The sequence below is a fragment of the Halictus rubicundus genome, unplaced genomic scaffold (assembly GCF_050948215.1).
Source record: "Halictus rubicundus isolate RS-2024b unplaced genomic scaffold, iyHalRubi1_principal scaffold0119, whole genome shotgun sequence".
In the NCBI taxonomy this organism is placed as follows: Eukaryota; Metazoa; Arthropoda; class Insecta; order Hymenoptera; family Halictidae; genus Halictus; species Halictus rubicundus.
Window position 1 is genome coordinate 365,565 of NW_027488660.1, and position 18,648 is coordinate 384,212.

Sequence of the window (18,648 nt, forward strand, 5' to 3'; positions counted from 1 at the left end):
CATAATAATTCATAATAATTCTTCATCTGAGGGTTTATTCGTTGGCGGTCGAACCACCGGACGTGACACCTTTATAAATTTGAGGATTATAAGGACTGCTAATATTCCTGCACTGAAGGATCCAAATGTAATGGGATGAGAAGAAAAAAAATGTGTACATGGTGTGGGTGCGCTTGTCACCATCGGGTGACTACTTCTTGGGCGTAGCCAGTGTGGATCAGGTCATCACTCGTCCACGTTCATTTCGAAGTTCTCTTCGATGCATTCCGTGCACTCCCATGCCTGACGGACCCTTCCTAGTTGCCGACCGCAGTCTTGGCATTTGGAGTAGGTGTGGGCCGGGTTCAGCTGACACACGATGTGCCAGCCCCTTGCTCGTAGTACCAGTGCTCTCTTGGGGTTAGGCGGCCATAACATGTCCGGCATATCCTATTTTGGTGGTACACGTACGATGCTTCTTGCTGTGATGTACACACGCAGTATAAATTTAGAAGATTCCGGTACGTTTCAGGGTAATGGTGTGGTATTACCCCATCTATCGGCCCATAAAATTCCTCCAATACCTCCTCTTCGGGGCGGTAGTCCATACGTCTCCTCCGTACGTCTCGGTCCGGAAAATTCCCGGCGGGCAGTCCATATTTGGAGTAGGTTTGGGCTGGATCTAGCTGACACAAGATGTGCCAGCCTCCTTCTTCACAATACCATTGTTCCCTTCTGATCAGGCGGCCATAACACGCACGACATATCCTATTTCAGTGAGGTATATAGGACGTCTCTTGTCGTGGTGCGACGACACAGTACAGATTCAGGAGGTTCCGGTATGTTTCTGGATAGTGGGTCGGTACTATCCCATCTATAGGCCCGTAGAATTCTTCTAACACCTCTTCCTCTGGGCGATAATTCGGCCTTGGGACAGGCATTGTTGTCTTTCTGAATTGATCCTTTGTCCCGCTATTACCTTCATCGATTTTATATAGTTGGTCTCTGGGATATCAGGGTTTCTGATGTAATTTATCACTGGTTTACCCATACAAGTTGATGTGCTGAGGATTGATAGCAGCTTCTCTGGACTAATTTTCCGATATACATACTCATATATTGAAGGTTCTTTCCAAAACTTTCTAATATTTTGTTGATCAAAGGTCTTTGTCACTGCGCTTTATCCCACCGCTGTCACCAATTTTTGTTATGTCCCAGGTGGGGCGGATTATAATTTTTTGGGTATAAGTCGCAGTTTTGAACCTACCTGCATTCATCGGCTACGATTCGGGAAATTGAGGATTGATTAAATAAGTTGTATCCGTATTTTTAAAAAACAACAAAATTATCGATTTATTCAGAATTAGGTGCTGAATCAGATATTCGAAGTTTGACTTTACTTTACAAGCAGGGATTTTGTATAGCGCATAAGCTAGAGGGCTTACAAGTGTTTCGCTTTATAATAATATTAATTTATCGAGTCGCTGATTCTTGGAGATCGCTCGCAAGTTTGCAGTCGCTGATTTCGGGAGGGCGCTCGCAGGTTGTAGTCGCTGGTTTTCCGCAGTGGCTCGCAGGTCGAAGTTGCTGAACTTTCACGAGCACTTCGCGGGACTTATACGTCGAAACTCGTAGATTTTAAAAAGAACTGTTAATAATTGCACGACGCGTCTAACGTATGGATCTTTTACTAACTGACTGAACTCATTTTGAGGAGTTGATCTTCTCAATGTCTCCTGATTAGTCAGCTGTGTGTTGCCAGGGTTCTTTTACTTATGAAGTCGACGTCTTTTCTTGTAATTCGGCATAATATTCTTCTTGTTTGTTTCCAAGGTGTAAACTGATCTTCGTCTGCGTGTCTTGCAGGAAGATAAGTTGGAGTCTTTTTCCGCGCTACCTAACTGCGTAGAATTGCTAACATATACTTTAATCTTATTTTATTTCCTCTCGCGCGACATCATCGGGTTTTTCTATAATAATTAATACTAATTCTTTATCTAAGCGTTTATTCATTTACGGTCGAACCACCGGACGTGACAACGCATAAATGCACTGTCCTGAAGGAAGTTTGTTTTTGCTAACAATTACATGAGCTAAAACAACTCTAACAAGTCCTTTGCAGAAAAATATAAACGGCTGTTTCGGCCTAATTATAAACTGCTCCTTAGCCCCAGCAACAGTTGTCGAGATCATCCAATATGTATCAGTCGCTCCGTAACACCTAACGCTGGGGTTATTTGCTTCTATGTCAGGATGTATCTCATACATACTAGCGCCGACAACATGGGTAGGCCACACATTCACTTCTGTACATTTCAATCCCCAGAGATTATCGGATCCCACTTTTTGGTACTTAGTACCCCATGCATCTTGATTAGGCTCAGTCTGTGTAGGTATCCGCACCAGTTTAGCGTTGTGACGGTGATCTCGCTTCGAATGTGCTTGTGACACGCACCAATCTCTGCTTGATACGCCTAGGAAAGCTTCTCTTAAAGCGCTTGCTTGTTGAAGTGTTTTCCGTAGCGAGCAGTTTCCCCCATTCAGCAAACGTATCCGCCCGGGCTTGGCGTATCAGAGCCACAAGCTCCTCATCCTCCCTGCGCATAAGCTCCACCTCCACCGGGCGGCGGAACGAGCAGGCGATGTGGTATAACTTCCCACGCTCTGCCGCCGCCAAATGGAACGATGGAACCGTTGCGAGGAGGCCCACCACCTTGACGGAGATGGAGCGGTATCCCCGTGTGGCCCGCAAGGGGCTGTTTCAATAAATGAAAACAATAATATTTTACTCTCGAATGGTTTAGGAACGACTAACTGGCAAGTTTCGATAGCCGAATAACCTGATCCAGTGTTTTGCGATGCGACTATCGAGTGTGCCGCGCGGATTTCCACTGTATATCCACCCGAGGTTGTAAGGCTCGGATTCACCGTTGTGAACGCGTCGCGTACCCGTATCGCCGAAAAGTTACCCGCCAATTTAATATTGGGTAACGGGATCCGATTGAAAGTGCTGTGGTTGCGTACGATCGCGAAAGTCTGATAACAACGGAATGACTGCTGCGTTTGCTGTCCGGGGTCCGTTTGCTGGCCATCTCGTTGGTGTCCAACTCTTCCAAGGGATGGACCCGAAAATCCCGAAAGACTCATCCCCATTCGTTGATTGACCTGAGGGGAGGCGCATCATGTCTACTACGCATCATGTAACTCGCATCATGTCATTTTACGTATTCTTAATTTGTTTTTAATATATGTTTTACACCTACTGGAAAAGTAATAAGAATGTAAAGATAGATCGAAATTGTTTATAGCGAATAGTGATTTGTTAAGTTTGCTTATTTTGTTTACTACTATTATAATTTGCTCAAGTCTCTTATTACTAATTTTGCATATACTTCATTTATTATTAATTTCGTTTTAAATTGAATGTTTTTAAAAATAAAATCTTTGTTAAATTTATTAATTATATTGGTAAATGTGGGTGTCCGGTGTAATGATCGAGGCCGTGTTCGGTGGTATACGTCTTTATTGGTCGGTGGACCGTCGACTGCCCTGTATCGACGTTCGCGACCGAGTGTCGATCGCATACCTTTGACTGACCACCTCTCCCTCGCGTCAGTCAATTGTTTAACAGATGGCGACCGTCCCCGGAGCCGATCTTCACGTGTTTCTTTGCGGCTTTCCGAGGACGGTCGCCGCCGCGTTTACAATGTATATTGGCGGTTCGTCGGCGTGCTATTTGCACGGCCGCCACAGTAAATTTAATTTTCTGCAAACAATTTCTGATATATATTTATACATCAATAACCAAATTACGAGAAGTGCCCAAAAACAGGCCATTAGTCCGCACAGTACGGCGGTCTCTTTATTTTCCGAGATATTTGCAAAAAACTATCTATTTCGATGAAAAATTCTGCCTATTTTGAATGACCGAATTTGTTCTTTAGGGCGGGGTGTGTGTGTGTGTGTGTGTGTGTGTGTGTGTGTGTGTGTGTTCTTTGGTTAAAATCCACAAGGAGATTTTTATTATCCACCCTATGAAATTATCGAGTCGATGTTCTCCCACTTTGCAATCAAATTCACAGAAGTAATTTATTCATGATCACGATAAGTTGTTTCTATATATGTATCCATTGAGTTCATAAACGTTGAATGGTCTTCACAAGTGCAAGTATTTCAGGTAGAGACAATTTTGTAATTGCACCGCAAACGATCCCTTCATTTATTCTCAGGTTGTCCCTACAATTTATTTTCCTTACAGCGTGTAGTAGCTTGAAAACTTCACCTTCTGCCGTTGGATACATGTTATATATATATATACAGGGTGTTAAAAAAAAACCATTCAATATTTATATGGTATATAGGATACACAGTGCTGAGTGAAAAAGCTATAGTAAACATAGGTCGAAAGGTCAACCGTTTCTGAGATATAAACATTTTTGTTACATTAGACGAATAGACTTGATTCGTTGGACGCGTCGTGAAGTGTTATAGTGATATATACAATTTAAAAGTGTGCGAGAATGTTTTGTTCGACATCGTATCATATTCTCGAACAAAGATTGTGAGTGACTGCCGGTGTGCAATAATTCGCAAGAGTCGTGCACTGAATCGTTCGGACGTGTCGGAAATCCATGGGGTCGAGACGAATCAGTGAAGAATTTTGCTCTTCAGTGATTGATCTCGATCCTATGGATTTCCGACCCGTCCCAACGATTGGGTAACCGATTCTTTCGAATTATTGCACACCTGCAATGACTTACAATCTTTGTTCGAGAATCCGATACGATCCCGAAAAAACCGTTCTTGCACACTTCCAAATTCCAAACAACACTATAATACGCGTCAATTTGAATCCGACATTTTCGAGACGGCGCATGAAGTAATTCTTTTTTCTTTTCCAGAATTATGGAACCAAACACTATCAAATTTGAAAAAATGTCCTTAGAACAGGGGCCATCCGCCCCAACGCCACGGGCCTCGCAGATACCGTGGCCCATTGCGGTAAAATTGTTGCCGCCCAACTTTCCGCCCTCCCGCATCCCGAGGCCATTTGAACGTGGGCCCCCGCCCACCTCCACGGCTAGGCTAAATTATGATTCTTATGTAAGTAAATATAGAATAAATGAAGAAATAATAAAATAATAAATAAATGGTGAATAATTAAAAAATTATAAGCATAATATTATGTTTCAGAATAAATTGGCCAAGCTGATAAAGCGGGCGGAGTACCGCCAGCGGATGCGGGGCTAAAAAAAGAGAGGCTGCTTTCATCACACACAGGCGATAAAATAAACTAAAATAAATAATAATAACTATAAATTAAAATAATAATAAATATAATTCTTATTATATAATTTAAATACAAAGTAATTATAAATTATTTTTATAATGTTGTTAGGCTTCTTTTATTCACTTGTAAGAAAGTACTAGAAAGATAGATAACGCGATATCGTTAACTTAAATAAATGTGGGCGTATTACAAAATACTATGAATCTTTATTCACGACAACTGTACACGACGACAGTCAGAATCAGAATGTCCTGCTGTCCCAAAAATCCTCAGCCGTGAGAACGCCTTCGACAGTATGCCCCCTTGTTTATGACACCCCCAAGCTAAAGGACTTTCCCTTGTGGAAGGGCAACGCGCTGACAAAAACCACATGGCCTGCCTCGACCGTTTGCTTACTTCGATTTTTCTAACACACTTTTCACGCTGTATTCTTGGAATTCACTTTTATTACTTTTTTACACGCGGTTTGCAACCGTCTCACACGCTGGTTCGTTTGCTTCTGGTGAAAACTACACGCACGCGTCTCTACGTTCTATCTTTTCTTTCGCTCCTTCACACGTATTTACTCATTCTTTCTCTCTCTTCCTTCGCGCTCATTTGTTCATACTCGCTCTCTTTCTTCACGCTCATTTGTTCATCCTCGCTCTCTTTCTTCACGGTCACTTCACGCCGCTACAATGTTATTTCCAAGAGGCCGCGGCATCAATATTAATCATAATTATTATTATAGATGATTTCTTTTCTTTTCGTTTGTTTGTTTGTTTATTTCGATGTTTTAGTTTGTTTTGTTTGTTTGTTTCTGTTTAATTTTAATTTTACTTTGAATATTCCCCTATCATAAATTATATAATAAATATTCTGTAAGGAAATAAAAATAAATAAATAAAAAATAAATATATATAAAATATAAGTTTGTTTGTTTGTTTATTTTCATGTTTTAGTTTGTCAGTTGTTTCTTTGTTTCTTTTTGTTTGTTCGTTTTTGTTTAACATAAACGTAGGGGACGGAGCCGTTGGCGGAAATCGCCGATTAGGTCAGCGAAAACGCAAAAACGACCAGCGTTTTTGTGGAGCAGGTCGTCCGCGGATGGCCGAAAAACATCAACACAACGACAGGTGAATGCCCGAGCGAGCGCGTGCGAATGAATGTGAGAGAGTAAGGAAGGTGCGACGACCGCGAGCGATGTAGGTGATCCGATTCGGGTGTATGTATTAAGGACCATCGGGCTATATATGCGAGGTAGGTCGCGGTCGCGGAAGTAGAGAGTCAGAGTTTGACGGGAAGAGAGAGAGAGAGAGAGAGAGAGAGAGAGAGAGAGAGAGAGAGAGAGGGAGAGGGAGAGAGAGAGAGAGAGAGAGAGAGAGAGAGAGAGAGAGAGATTTCGGTAGAGGACCGATCTTGTGGAGCAAGTGTAGCCGACTCAACGTTTAAGTTACTAAACGTATCACATACACCGATATATATTCATTTCGACCAGCCTGACACCAAATCCCTACATAAATTATATAATGATTATTCTGTAAATTAATTTTAAAAAAATAAATACCTTTTCTTGAACAAGTGCGGTCTTTTCTACCTTATATGATATTGTCCTTTCGAACGTTCATTGATACTGGAATTCTGTCTGATCCGTAATTAGAATTGCGAGGTGATATATTTTACTGCTTTCCGATGTGAAATTGCTAATATAAAGATAAAGTGACAAAACATAATAAAATTAAAAAAAAAATGCGTTAGTCGACAGAATTTGAACACTGGTCGTCCGGCTGAAAACTTGGCACGCTGGCAAACCAAATCTTGTTGTACCGTAGAAAAAATACGGCATTACACAGGAAATAATGAAACTCGAAATCTATTCAGTATCTGCCGCTATAATGATATATATTCGTGAACAGGACAATGAGATCTATAAGTGTGCAAAGTTTCAACAGAATCGGTGACTCGAAGGTCGTGGCGTCTTGCGAAACGTGCAAGGGTCAGAAACTTTTTCAAACTGCCGCTTCAATATTGCAATGAGCAGTTTATAAGTGGTCAATTGTCCTTCCTGAAGGTTCAATCTAGGTCTGTTCAGAGGCCAAAATGCGAATTTCTGTCTCATCGTCGAGTAATTTGCAATATTCGACAGCATACATATTGTACATATGTAAACCTCTACTATCGATTTGCATTATCGACCGTATTCTATCGCAACGTACAGTGTTTGAATGGTGCCTTTTTTCTAGACATTTTACGTCTTAAATAAGTAAGTAATCAATTAAAAATGCATACCACCGTGTTTGCGCATGTTTTTGCTACGTCTGTGCAGAGCCTTTTTTTCGATACGAACACTAAATCTCTCGAAATTAAGAGAATCTCTCTGCGACAGCCATCTTGTGACGTCATACTTGCTTCAGAAAGCGAGTTTTCTGCCGAATATTACAAATTACTCCACGATGAGGTAAAAATTCGCAATTTGGGCTCTGGACAGACGTAGATTGGACTTTTAGGAAACACAACTGACCACTTTTAATCCTAAACCTAAAAGTCATAAAAAACCTATGGCACACCAAAATGACTACCATTCAAACGGAGAAAATATCCGTCTCCGATATAATGTTAACACGGATAAGCGGGCAGCGAAACTCGAGAACCGTCGTCGCCGAGGAGTGGATCACACATGTCGGCTATATCTCGGTGTGAGATCAGAAGGCCACTACTAATCCAATTACAAAACTTCTTTATTTTTCGTTATTTTTTAATGAAACTTTTACCAACATATTCGTGGCATTCTCTGATTAAGATGAAACCAAATATGATATAATTCCGAAACACTCGGCGAAATGTCAACGGATATGTACATAGTTGACGTACTGACGTTACTGTTGCCATAAACGCCCTTTCTCGCGAGTCCAGTGCGTATTTTCTCTTTGCGCGTGACCTGACGGCTCCCATTGAGGCAAATGTCTGAAAAAATGACCCCGGCAAAGAGCCTTCGCCTGTACTATCCATTTCTCGAGTAGAAAATATCTGTCTTCCGGAATGTTTATGAAATCAAAATTTCTACAGCTTCGAAGAAATCGTTCGAATATAAAATACCAGAGGTGAACAATGTTATCGAAACTTTTAATATTCAACGATTTCTTGTGTTTTTTATCGTAAAAATTCAATTTCCATTCTTCCTTCGCATCTACAATGGCGAGCTACGCTCTGTTTCTGACACCTGATTTGATTCATCGTCAAGCATGAATTTCCGAACGTAGCAAGCAATATTAAAACTCAATTCTTCCGCAATTAACCATGGGATTTCGCGAGATTGGAAATAAAATAAAAATCACGTCCGCAACAAATAACGCATTTATTTCATTGCGTTTTGTGTATAATCATGGGACAAACAGTTTCTCTGGAAATAAAGCATCGCCCATGGAAAGGGCAATTTTTTCGCGCAACATAGGTCTTTTACACAAAATCTGTGTTGCGGTGGGCACCACCCACGTGCTCTCAGCAAATACCACCCTTTTCTTCAGTTGCAACAGAAGCATCCCGATGGTAACAATATCTCCACCGGCCTTTTTTTTTGTTTGTGTCGGTGGGGAAATGCCTTTACGTACAACCTCCGACGTTGAAGTTTGGTGGGTAGTGTGGGATTCAGCCCCCCCCCCCCGATGAAGGTTGGGGCGAACGGGACTTACTCCCTGGCTCCTACCCACTAAAACCCTACCGCCCAGGGCTACCGTCCGAACCCTCCGCCAAGCCCGATACGCCAGCACCCAGGGTCCCATTGTTCGCATTTACTCCTGGGTGCTGGGAGGCGCATCACATCGGGCCACCTCCAGTCGCAGTGGCCTTATCCTCTTCCACCGGCCTGTGTTGTACGCTTTCAAAGCTCGTGGGAAACTACGTATCGTCCCTTTGACAGAGAAACCAGTTCGAGGGAGGAGAATTTAGAGGGAGAATTGCTTACAGTTTTTGAACTCTTCCAGATTTAATCAGATGATTTAATCACAGATTTAATCTGTGACCAATTGATATGATCATAAAAAACCTGATGACGAAGAGAGAAATAATTAACGCGTTTGCTACTAGCGTTTGTTACTAGCGGTTGTTTTGGCAACAAGCTTCATCGTATGATATTCTTCAAAACGTCCTCTTTTAAAATGTGGTATCACATACGATCGGTAAAATATCGAAGGAAATAGAAATAATTACAGTATAACCTCGCCTGTTGCAACCTCATTTATTGCAAGAACTCCTCGTCCGTTCCACGTTCAGTGTCCCCAGATGAGGAGGGAGAGCACGAATTGACGGGACAAAGTTACCCTCTGTTTGGAGAAGACTTGTAGGAGAGGAAATTCGAGCTGCAACAAGTATTGATCTGGCGACTATGTCCGTTGTCAGGGACGCCATTACGAGTTGCTGGGTCTTGTTGCGCACCCTCGATTTTGCGATAGAAAGATACATAATTAACGCGTTCGCTACCAGCGTTTGTTTCGGCAATATTTCTTTAAGCTGTAACATTTTATCAAACGCAACACATCCTCTTACGAAATGTGAACAATATATGATTACAAAAACGCGAAGAGTTTCTCTCTGAATCGTTCTATGCTTCATATGTAATATTGAATGTCGGAAATCGCGATTGCCATACACGCGCGACAATTTCAACGACCGACTCTGTGAATTCATTTGCGGAAAATCAAATAAGAAAAACGAAATGCAGATAAAACAAGATTGTTTGCAGCGTTCGTAACGCGATCGTTATTGCACAGTTCCGATGAAATAGTATTTTGAAGGCGAGTGAGAATCGAACGAGTGAATTGTTTTATTGTTCAAATAAAATACTCTGACTTTTCGCAAACGACGACTTATTGAAATAACAAAAAAAGTCACTAAAATCGAACGCGTAATTCTCCAAGTATGCAAACGATTTGAAATAAATTGAACCATTTACTGAAATAATATTTTCCTCTGTCTTTAGAGCAGAGCCCGTTACGAGGATGCTACCTGATAATTGCGTTTCCACCCCCTACTCGATGATAGTTGTTCGCGACGTACTTTCGCGTTTGTTGCCCGCCAACTTAATCTTGGGCAACTATTTCAACGGATACGGAAGACTGGATTGGAACAGGAAAGGAATCGCGTTTCGTCCCGAACCTGTCGGAGGACTCGTCAGTAAGGCTATTCCGACAGGTCCTGCCTTAGACGCGCGCGGATCCGAGTGATCCGTATTGTATTCGCCTTGCCGTGTGCAAGGCGATTTGACTCTCGGTATAATTGACTGTAAGTGTCACGTGTTCAAGATCTTGTATGGACTCATTGCAAGCTAGACTTCCAGACTCAACGCGAAGTTGTAAGGTTCGGATGAGACCTGTGGTGTTGCTCGTCCGAAGATCGTATATGAACTGTATTTGAAGCTCGACCGCCTTTCAGAATTAACTCGAGGTCATAGGCTCCCCATGGCTGAGAGGTTGGCCTTAGGTGGTTATAGGCTCCTCGTGGCTGAGAGGTTGGCCTTAGGTGTAGGAGAGGTATGTGTCGCTCGTTGCGACGAGAAAGGAAGCTCTCCGGATTGGTTAGGGAAAACTTGCATTTTCCAATCAGCATGCCCTTAATTGTTCGAATTCCCTTCCACAGGCTCAGGCTAAGAGCCTGGTTGGAAGGAAGAGTGGGGCGATGCATAACTTGGGAAAAACCGAGTGTTTTGGTAATTCGACGCTGTCGAAAGGTCGATTGTCATAGACCCTTGAACCGTGTCATGAATTTATGGCCTGACCGTACTTAGTGGTCTCTAAATCACGAATGTTTTGAAATAAAAGGAGCTACGAACAAAGACCCTCTGTAAGACCCTTTCGTTTATCGATAGCATGAAGAAACGATTCATGCTTAAGATGACAGTTCTGTTGCGACGGAACAATAGTGTTATATCAGTATTACAGCGTCGTGTAATGTCCACAACTGTAACGTCTAAAGACATACAGTCAATTAATAAGACAATTTTTTAATAATTGGACCAAACGACTTTAATCTTTTCGAGATATTAGAAAAATTAGTGTCACAAAGCAACAGAATTTTTTTCAAAAAACTGCAATTGGTCAAAATCGTAGAGAAAAATTTGAGGTTTACTTTTTATTACTTTTTTTTATTCGGGCCTGTCTTGAATATTTAACAACTGCATTTGGTAAATATTTGTCCTGAAGACGGAATTTTTCATTTCTCGCTAGAACATTTCTACAAAGAAAATATCTGGGTTGTATTTCTTGTTACTTGATCGTTTCAAGGTACTTCGCTGTTTTATTTCGAACAACGCCATGTAGGTTATCTATGGGAACGGATGGCTGCCCCTGGCAAAACGCTTTTCCAGGGTAAAAGACGAAGGGGCACCGCAGCCCGGTGAAGATGCGAGCTGCGCGAAAGAGATTTGGTAGGGGAAGCAAGCGGCTCCTACCGTGCCATTCCATGTTTTCACAGCACATTCTTGTGCAGCGCAATTGTTTTATTCTGCATCATTATTCAAGTACATCAATGTTACTGATACGCATACTGAAAATTTCATCGAAATCGGTTGACGAAGAAAAAAACAGCGTTTTCTACTAAGGATCTCGATAAGAACGATTGAATTTTGTCAGTACTTGTAGATTGTATTTATTCTGTTTTTTTTTATTCTATAATTATTACAGAATATTTTTTGTTTAAGAATCATTATTTTATAAATATCGCAATAATTTCCAAAGTAATTTTAAATTCTGATATTTTGTTAGAATGTCACCTAGTAATCACTTTCATATTTCCTATATGTCTAAACTCCACACAATCCAATTTTGCAAAAACTTTAACAGCTTCTATCTCAATAACTATTCGTTTGCGACATATTGTTCCTTTCAATCTTTTTCTCTTCTCGATAAGCAGAAGGTGTCAATGTAAAAAAGAAACTGTAACAACAAGTTTCTTCGTTATAAACAATTTTACGGCAAGTTTCTCTTACAAACGTTCACCGATCGAGAGATGTAGATTCATCCCTAGGACGGATGACCGTTACTATTTGTACACCCTGTACATAATCTGCTTCATACAAAGGTAATAGGGGTATCGTTCGATGCTAGCCGCCATTCTGCTTAGTAACAATAAAGGGAACGAGACAGGGGATTCAGGTAGCTGCATCAGAAAGGGGATTCGCATAGTTACAAGACATTTTTAATTCGGGGGCCGGCAGGCATTTGGCCTTGACTGTCGCGCTATGTTACGCTGTGCCTTTTTTTTCTAGACATTTTACGTCTTCAATAAGTAAGTAATCAATTAAAAATGCATACCACCGTGTTTGTACATGTCTTTGCTACGTCTGTATAGAGCCTTTTTTTCGACACGAACACTAAATCTCTCGAAATTAAGAGAATCTCTCAGCGGCAGCCATCTCGTAACGTCATACTTGCTTCAGAATTCAAATTTTCTGCCGAATATTACATATTACTCCACTACACAGACGTAGATTGGACTTTTAGGAAACACAATTGACCACTTCTAAACTGCTCATTGCAATATTGAAGCGGCAGTTTGTCTAGATTTTGACCCTTGCATACGTATATGGATTTCAAACCATGCCGGCCCCCTTAAGGGTGCGTGGCCGTTTGAGCTCTCCAATGCTATCGAAGAGTGCTATTCCTATCCTGCAAAATAAAACACTGACGAATTTTTCTCTCGAGAGTAAATCGCGACGGTTTTACTCTCAGAGACACGACTTATGTTTTTTTAATGTAATTTTTCAGCATCGTGCGATACCGAAATTCGTTTTACAAGGAAAGTTTTCCTTGTGATTAAAAAAATTTGAATCAGTAATATTTTTTAATTTCAAAATTTACGTCCACAATCAGAGACCTCAAAACGTTATATTTCAAATTTTTGCGGAAATCAAATAATTTTTGCAAATACACGACCGCCATTTTTTTTAATTTTGAGTGCGGATCTGTAACCGGCGATCCCGAAAACCTTAGAATACTAATTTTTTAACAGAACGAACAATTTCTTAACGTACACGTTCGCCATATTGGATCTGCCATTTTGTTTTTTTAAATTTTGCGTTCAATTTCGTAATCGGCGACCATCAAAACATTAAAACACAAATATTCAATTAAATCTGGGTCCATGACGGTCTTCCTGGAAATTGCAATCCGCCTAGGTAAGGGGCCACTTCTGTAAGGTCCTGGTCTGCGCAGGGACATGATCGTATGCAGGAAAAAGAAGGAGATATTGGTGGAAGATTCGCTTCCTTGTTGGTCTAGTGATGGGATATTGATCGGATTTGTTGACGCAGGCGCGACGATTGTAGCATGAGTAAAGTACAATTTTGGCTAAAATGGGGTACTTTAGTCATCCCGTATAATTTCGCAAAATGATTTGATTATGAAAAATGAATGTATAACATGTGTATGCCAATCAAATGGTAATAATAATTTATCAAAAATATGTAACACGCTTGTTTCGTCGTCTCGTCCTGGACACTTCCGGTTTTTCCTGCCAATAATAGTACCCCACTACTGTCGTCACAATATAGATACATTACTGCGCCGGACGCGCATGCGCAAAAACCCCGACGAAAATCCCCCCACTGAAGTAGTCAGGTCATCCGGCTGACGGAGCTTGCGAGTTAGTCTTGCCTAAGCCGTCGAACCGTCGAACCCGATCTACGCGATGAAGGTATGTAACTTTTTAAGTTTTATATAAAAATGTTGTTTAACCCTTTGCACTCGAAGCTATTTTAATTCCAAAATGAAACATTTCTTCCGACCTAGAATATTGCCCTCCTATATATTTTTTTTCATGTTATATATACGAAAATAGTGCAACTTACTCGTACAATACCGAATGTTTAGTAATTTATTAAATACAAACAAATTTGATAATGTAAAAAATATTTTGAATAATGATACAACAATTTTTAGTGGTGCATTACAGTCATCATTCGAGTGCTAAGGGTTAATAAGACTTTTGGACATCCCCACCCCGAACCGCTCTTTTCGAAATATGACATAGATTATTCTAGTCCTTTTTTACATGCTGCACACGAAATGTTGTCGTTTTTGGCGCAAATGTCATCTTATTTATTTAATATATCTTATTTACCCGGCTACCCGAGTGCCCAGGAGATGCCCCCGCGCCGCACCGATTTTGATAAAATTTAAACAGTCGACTCGCGGACAGTCGCGTCGCGGACTTCGCGTTTTTTTGTTTCGACCTACCTCGTTTTTAACTTTCCGGCACGTAGTCACCTCAGAGCAGCCATTTGCAATGGTCTTTTTCCCCGACGGAAGACTTTACCGGGTTCGGGGCTCGAAACGGGCGCCAGACACTCGCAAGTGCCGCACGAACATTTTCGAAGATAACGCGAGACGCCAATTCTTCCGCCGAACCTCCGAGAACCGCGCGAGGGCCTGAATAGCGGCAGCCCGGGCCAGGGTACTACGCGGAAGGAATGCGGGACGTTTCCCGCGGCGGAAAGGTTTCTCACGAAAGAAAGATAGACGAGAATTGGTCTTAAATTCGACTCGAAGTCCGGCCGATTCGCAAAAACGCTACCGAGCCAACGCGAAAATTATAATGGTGCGGAAAAACCTGGTCGGCACTTACCACTCGGCAACGTGGTCACTCAGCGGCTTTAGTTGTCTCGATGTTCGGCAGCCGGCTTCTTAATCGTTCCGGCAGCACTAATTTCTCAAAATTACTTTATTGCTGAAGCGATCGTTAAAGGACTAGCCTGGACTACTTTCGGCGATACAGTGACCTACTTGGCGAAGACTCGCCAACGCGGAAGCGAGGCGTCCCCCACTGTCCTAGTTTTCCCTGCTCCCGCGCGACGCTCGGACCTATCGCTAGCTCTCGCGCGGTAGGGCAGCGCCCGGCGGTCCGGGGCCCTCGGCTACGGATTTATCGGCTAACGCTTTCCGGATGACATGCGTTGATTGGCCGATTCCCACGGCGGAAGACATCGAGCTATTCCCTCGACGGGTCCTTGCAGCTTTCCGGGACGAGGCGGCGACGAGGTTGAGATGGTGTGCTCCTCAGACCCGTAATTCCTCGGCGGCGCCTCCGGGTTGACAAGCCCGGGCTCGGTGTCCTCTTCGATGTCTTCCTGTAGGGTGTCCCCCGTAGTCGTCCCCTGAACGTTTCTCTTAGAATTTTCCGCGCTCCTGGGAGAAGGGAAAAGAATCCGGGCCCCCTGGGGCCCGGCCACGGACCTGCAACTTTTCGACGCGCCAAGTGGCGCGGCGTTTAAACCGCGTTAAACTCCAACCTGGGATCTCGGATGGGCCCAGGGAGATCGATCACAACAGCCGTTATCGCGGTGGCGCTGCCAAAGGGCGGCCCGGTCTTTCGATCTAAGATCCGCGGGACGTGGACAACTTTGCCACGTCACACCACAAACCGTCATCTTAGAACCTCTTCAAGCCTATTCACTGATCACTCTTCCGCGCTTTTTGAAATTATTTTCTTTCGATACAGGATTTATCGTCCTGGGCTCATAACCTGTTGAGAGTTTTGGTCGATAAGCCGACCGATCTATCGACGCGTTTCAAGACTCGTACAAATCGTAACTGCCGAACGCCTCAGCTGTACGAAATTTCATAGCTAACGTCGGGACACCAACACACACACTCACAAGTACATCCATCAACAGAGAAACCCAAAGATCATACCGGTAGGGGACGACCTCACACACAGACAAACGCAAACTTTGTCCTGTTTAAACTGCGTTGAAACTTCTGCCCCTATAATGGTGTTACGTCCCGAGTGGGACGCATTATGATTTTTAAGGGATACGACGCAGTTTCGAACGTACCTGCATACACTGGCTACGGTTCGGGAAATTGAGGCACGTTTAAATAAATTTGTACCCTTATTTCGAAACTAACAAAATTATTGATTTATTCAAAGTGAGGTTCTGAATCAGAGATTGCAAATTTGATTTTACAAATAGGGATTATATAGCGCGTATACTAGAGTGCTTACTAGTACTTCGTTTATGACAATAATAACAATAATATTAGTATTACCGAGTCTGTGGGAGTCGCTTCGGATTTGTTCGCAAAAATAGTAGTCGCTGGGAGTCGCTTCGGATGATTCGCAATAGTAGTAGTAGTCGCTGGGAGTCGCTTCGTATTCACTCGCCAAGTACAGGAGTCGTTGGGCACTGCAAGCACTTCGCGGAACCTTAAACTAAAAACCGAACTGGACTACTATTGTTTATATCTGGGAGAACTGAATGAACTTTGACAAAACGTAACTCACTGGATGAAACTTTTATGACGGAATGAACTGAGTTTGAGGAGTTGGTTCCCCCTTTTCATAAGATGGACAGTCCTTTGTTTTTCAAAGATGCTGGCTCAGGAGTCTCTACCTTGCATCTTTTTACCTTCTTGATGTCTTCTGGCTAGTGTGTCGACACTCCTACTGAGGCGTCCGAAAGTGTCGTCAGTCCGCCTGTCGGACTTCGCGGGGTCGTAAATCCCGTTTCGCTTGCTCGCGGAAGATATTCGGGCCTTGACGGAGTTACGGGGTAGCTACGTCTAGTTGAAATGAAACTCGACGTTTTGGAACAACACTTCAATATATTTTAACTTAACATTTACAAGTCAGTTGGCGAGGTATGACGCGTACAACGAGTTTTCTAGACGCGATCGATTTGTGTTTTCTTCGAGGTATCTTAGCTTTCTGCGGTTCGGTGTCGTGTCGTCTATAAAGTCAACTCGGGCTCTTCTTCTATTGGTTAATGGGTTGTTACGTATGGAGACGTTTCTCCACTTTCATTTCGATTAGAAGTTCTAATCTCTTTTCTGAGAACGAAAAGCGTCCCAACAGGCCCCTTGTTTAATGATTGTACTCCGACTGGACGCAGCTGGCACGAAGCATGATTCAGTAACAGCACCGTACGATTTCCTAATATGGAAATCTTCAAAACATCCCCTTCTGGAATGTTTTGTCAAGATAGTCTTTGATAGGAAACATCCTGGCTAACTCTTCGTTTTACCCCTATAAACAAAAGATTCAGCTGCAAACCTTAAACTCACTAGAAACGACAAATACGAGTATGCGACCGTAAAATAAAACAGATACATTCCCCTCTCATTTTTAGGGTATATAAACCCATGCATTTTCATCCTCTTTGGTTAGTCGAGAAGCGGTTCAGTCAAGATTCAGACGCGGTTCAGTACTCGTGCAGTCACGTCGCGTCAAGTCTAGTGAGATCGGGTTGAAGTCCCTTTCGAATCAATTCGTAACCTTATAGATTCCGTCTGTTCGGTATATATTCTATTTGGCATTCAACAATCGCTATCTAACCCCGCATTGCCAGTGCGTCAACACCGTGCATCATTAGGTAACAATTTCTCTAATTGTACACTTACTACATCCACTCGCGACACAAACAATTACACTTGTAACTATTCCAAATCAGAATATATTTGTCTTGTTTGTTAACTCGCGTAATCTACAACCTTTAATTATTGCCTGATATCCTAATCTAATAATTGAACGTTCCCACATGATACAATCTTACCGCTCGGATTGTATCAAGTAAATTATATATAAGTTACGAGGCTTACTAATCTTAGATTCAATTCAACGAAGATTTCTCCAACCTAGTGGCTCCCCGGTTTCGCATTGGGTTCTTCCGTATCCTAGTAGCTCCCTGGTCTCGCATCAAGTGCGTCTGTGAGTTATCCACCTTCCTTTAATCGGGTTCGCCGCGTGTCTCTCCTAGTGACTCCCCGATTCCGCATTGGGTGCGTTCACGAAGTTTCATCCTCCTAGTAGCTCCTCGGTTTCGCATCGGGTGCGTCTGCGTTTGACTCCAACCTCCCAGAGGTTCCCTGATTTCGCATCAGGTGCGTCCTCGACGTCAACTATCCTAGCGGTTAATTAACAAATTGAAACCATATTCCTGGGGTAACAACCCCTCGCCGGCCTCTCGCGTTGCTCGCAGCCCTGGCTCGTAACAGGGTGGTGCCTTTGGTCGTCGGAGTGGGGATGCGATTTGGTGGAATTGTGTTTAGATGATCTGAATGGATTAGGTGTGAGAGATATGGGAAAGATGGTCTGGAAAATTAAATGTTTGTGTATTGCCCCTTCAATGGGCTCGTTCACGGAGGTCTCCAAGTGGTGTCCGATGACACTCCAAATCTTGGGACCGTCGCTTCGCCTAAAGTGTTTTGGCTATCGCAGCCGACCGTGTTTATTATAACTCACGTTCGGTCTGTGTGGGACCGAACACCTACCATGAAGTCGGCATCCCTTCTTGCAATTTGGCATAATTGGACACCCTTTCTGTTCGTTCTCAGGGTGTAACTGATCTTTGCTGCGTGTCTTGCAGGAAGATAAGTTGGAGTCGTTTTGCGCGCTACCTAACTGCGTAGAAT

General features: G+C 42.7%; 1 long non-coding RNA gene across 1 annotated transcript in view; it reads right to left on the reverse strand.

The window, feature by feature from the left end:
* Positions 1–7,450: 7,450 nt before the first annotated feature.
* Positions 7,451–18,648, reverse strand: part of LOC143363758 (uncharacterized) — a 254,301-nt gene continuing 243,103 nt past the window's right edge. The window contains exons 2-3 of the long non-coding RNA XR_013083905.1: positions 12,716–12,848; positions 7,451–7,726 (exon numbers count right to left, since the gene is read on the reverse strand). This is a non-coding gene — a long non-coding RNA (uncharacterized LOC143363758). The remainder of the gene's footprint in view (positions 7,727–12,715; positions 12,849–18,648) is intronic.